Genomic DNA, 4,365 nt, shown 5'->3' with positions numbered 1-4,365 from the left:
GAGAAGCACCTGAAAATATGTTCAGCATCCTTAATCATCAGGGAATTACAAATCAAAACAACCCTGAGATTCTACCTCACACCAGTCAGAATGGCTAAGATCAAATTCACGTGACAGCAGATGCTGGCAAGGATGTGGAGAAAGAGGAACACTCCTCCATTGCTGGCGGGATTGCAAGCTTGTACAACCACTCTGGAAATCAGTCTGAAGGTTCCTCAGAAAATTGGACATCGTACTAATGGAGGATCCCGCAGTACCTCTCTTGGGCTTATATCTAGATATTCCAACTGGTAAGAAGGACACATGCTCCACTATGTTCATAGCAGCCTTATTTATAATAGCCAGAAGCTGGAAAGAACCCAGATGTCCCTCAACGGAGGAATGGATACAGAAAATGTGATACATTTACACATTGGAGTACTACTCAGCTATTAAAAAGAATGAATTTAAGAAATTCCTAGGCAAATGGATGGACCTGGAGGGCATTATCCTGAGTGAGGTAACCCTATCACAAAAGAACCCACATGATATGTACTCACTATTAAGTGGATATTAGCCCAGAAACTTAGAATACCCAAGATACAAGATACAATTTGCAAAACACATGAAACTCAAGAAGAACAAAGACCAAAGTGTGGACACTTTGCCCCTTCTTAGACTTGGGAAAAAAATACCCATGGAAGGAGTTACACAGACAAAGTTTGGAGCTGAGATGAAAGGATGGACCATCTAGAGACTACCATACCCAGGGATCCATTCCATAATCAGCCTCGAAACGCTGACACCATTGCATACACTAACAAGATTTTGCAGAAAGGACCCAGATATAGCTGTCTCTTGTGAGGCTATGCTGGGGCCTAGGAAACACATAAGTGGATGCTCACAGTCAGCTATTGGATGGAACACAGGGCTCCAATGGAGGAGCTAGAGAAAATACCCAAGGAGCTGAAGGGGTCTGCAACCCTATAGGTGGAACAACAATATAAACTAACCAGTACACCCCCACACTCCCTGAGCTCGTGTCTCTAGCTGCATATGTATCAGAAGATGGCCTAGTCGGCCATCATTGGAAAGAGAGGCCCACTGGTCTTGCAAACTTTATATGCCTCAGTACAGGGGAATACCAGGGCCAAGAAGTGGGAGTGGGTGGGTAGGGGTGTTGGGGGAGGCTATGGGGGACGTTTGGTATAGCATTGGAAATGTAAATGAAGAAAATACCTAATTAAAAAAAAGACAACTCATAATATAAATGAGAAATTTATCAAAAATGCAGATTATAAAATACTCAAATATACAAATTCCACATTTGAAATAACAAGTATAGTGCAGTGGCTTGGAGATGACTCAGCACAGGTAAGAAGAACAGAATTCCAATCCCTAGCATTTAATACCAAATATTAGTACCCAGCTATAACTCCATCCTCTAAAGTCAGAGACACAAGAAACCTAGGCAATACTAGCTACTGGAGCTAACCTATGATCTCTGGATTTGAAGCAGAAAGTATGCCAAAAAAAACCAGTATGGGGATAAAGAAGAAAAGTTACTAAGAAAGATTCTCAGGGTCATACCACACATGTATACCTATGAAGAGAAGAAAAAGAAAGAATGAAGTGCAATCCCACACAGCACTGTTGCTAAAATTTCCAACCCAATAAGCCCATATAAAAAACACACAACTCAGTTTATTATAAGTTATATGCTTATATTGGGCAAATCTAGCACTATACTAGCTTATTTCCCAGCTATAAGACCTGTTGCTACTTGTGGTTTCTCCTAGGTGGTAGTTCAGGTCCATCACATCTTCCTCCTCTTCCTCTATCCTCCTCCTTCTCTCTCTCCTCTTCTCCTTTCTCCACCTGCTGCCACTCTCAAGCCTCCAGTCCCACCTTTCCCCTCCACTGCCCAATCACAAGCTCTAGCCTTTATTGACCAGTTAAAATGGGGAGATGGTTCACATGAGATCACCTGAATACTTGATGATGGGCTGCTCCTGGTGGGGAGGGAAACCCCTCTTGAGGAAGCAGAATTAACATCAAAATACAAATAGCATTGGGTGAACCCATAACACATTACCACAGAATCCCTTTGAAATGACTATTCTAATTGTATATAAACTCAGAGGTGAATAGCCATGGGGCACGGTTACTTCTGATATGTGATATATTAAGGTTAGGGATTTTTATAGTGAAGTTTATAAATTTTAAAATAATAAAACAAAATTGATCAGCCACAATAAGTAATTCCTGAGATTGAAGCCTGATCTTTTGAAATAATCCAGGCAGACCAAAGAATTGTAATGACAAAGAGATCATTTGTTGGGGAGGAAAGGAAAGGCTGGAGGGGAAACAAGGAGAGGGGAGGAAAAAGAAGGAGATGGGAGGGAAGAGCCACTAAGAGTACATAATACATTTGCGACTTCTTCTATACCATTGAAATGTTGATTATTGCGGTTTCTGCTGGGAAAGAGGAATCTGACTGCCACAGGCACAGTCCATCTTAGTTACTTTGGCATTACTCTTACAAACTAAACAACTGACAAAAAGAATGTTTACTTTCCCCCACAGTTTTAGCGATATTTCAGTTCATTGTGGTGGAGGACATTTGTCAAACCTGATGGCTCTTGGCGGTGGGAGTATATGGTAGAGTTTCCTCACACATCGGTAACCTAGGAAGCAGAAAATATCACTAAAAACAATGGGAGGTATAGCCCTCATAGTCTCTCGCCTGTGGCTTACTTCTGCCAGCCAGGATCTCCCAAAGTGTCCAAATAGTGGCACTTCAGATATGCGCTTCAGAATAGTGTCAAAAGCTAGGAGTAAGAAAGTCAAAACATGGAAACATTTCAGAGTCAATCCATAGCACAAGACAAAGAGAAATCATGGCAGCTGGAGAAGAGTCCAGTTACCTGTGCAAAAATAAAGCCACTCCGAGATTATTAGTAGAAAGTTTTAGAGGGATGGAACATGAACATGACGACATTTGCTCTCCTGACACAGAGTTGCCAGCACAAAGCACTAAATTCAGGTAGGTTATCATTCAGAAATACCAAAAAATAAAATAAATATGTTCATTCCAACTCAAGCCAAAACTGAAGCCTTCCAAGAAACACAGGAGAGAATCCTACAGCAGAAACAAATTTGATAACTATCATCTGAAGGCATAGAAAGGTAAAAATGTAAGCCATATACAGAAAGTAACAGGAGAAGGAAATCAGGCTCGGCTAATATTGGGGTCAGTTTTTACATATGCCTTGAAAGGAAATGGATTAAATGTCTTAATTAAAAGGTATAGGCTGGGCAAATGGAATTTTAAAATACACAATTATATGCTGCCTAAAGAATGAGGAAAAAAAAATCTATAAACTGATTGTCAAGCAAGGCTATAACTTCCAGAATAAAAAGAATTCAAACAGAAAAAAAAATATATGAATGGCTAACATATATCTGAAAATTTGTTTAGTAGCACAAATGGTCAAAACAGAAATAACCCAAAAAGACAGATAATCTAATCCCAAATACAGCTGTTATTAAAATTTAAAAAGTCACAAAAGCTGGTGAGGATGTTGCCTCATCAACATCTGGATGCAGATGGAGAGAGACAGAGAGAAAATCTCTGATCCATTGTTTATCAGAAGGGATGCATATGTTTAAGAGTTATAACACAGGCTCCTCAGTTACCAACATTTGAACCTGCCTTAAATTACTGGGTGTGTGTCCTGAGGAACTGAAATCAGTGTGCTGAAGAGATGTTTGGATGTTCGTGTTTATTAAAAAATAACCAAATTTGGAATCAACTTAAAACCTTTCATCAGATAAATGAATAAAGAACATGCATTTAAATACACAATGGAATGTTATGTGGTATAGAAAGGAGGAAATTCTGTAATTTGTGGCAACATGAAAGGAACTGAGGGTATTGTATTAATTAAAATAAATCATTCACAAAATATGACAGACACTAAACATTCCTACCTATGTGGACACCAAAATTTACTATAAATAATGGCTAGCAGTCTGGAAGATGGTAGAGGAATGGAGACAATGGCTAATGGCCTAGGCTATAAGTGGATTAGAGGAAAATCTCCCAGTGTTCTCCTGCAAAGGACAACTATGAGGGACAATGCTAATTGTTTATTTTTAAGCAGCTAACAGAGTGTTTACTACTCTAAAGGTGGTAAGACCTAGTGGAATGGGGAGGGAAAATGAGGTGAGCTAAGGTCTCATGCAATAGCCATCTTTATTCAGAGGATACAATTTATACTCTTAGGAAAAGGACAAGCCACATGAGTAAAGTGTACAATCACAAGGCAAGCTGCATGTGGTAAAAACATGTTTTTTATAGAGTCATATAAATAAATAAGAATA

General features: G+C 39.4%; 1 pseudogene; it reads left to right on the top strand.

Moving 5' to 3' along the window:
* Positions 1-2,970: 2,970 nt before the first annotated feature.
* Positions 2,971-4,365, top strand: part of LOC110283930 — a 27,532-nt pseudogene continuing 26,137 nt past the window's right edge.

The sequence above is a fragment of the Mus caroli genome, chromosome 17 (genome assembly GCF_900094665.2).
Source record: "Mus caroli chromosome 17, CAROLI_EIJ_v1.1, whole genome shotgun sequence".
NCBI lineage: Eukaryota > Metazoa > Chordata > Mammalia > Rodentia > Muridae > Mus > Mus caroli.
Note: the sequence above shows the minus strand (reverse complement) of the source record. Positions and strands in the feature narration are given on the sequence as shown.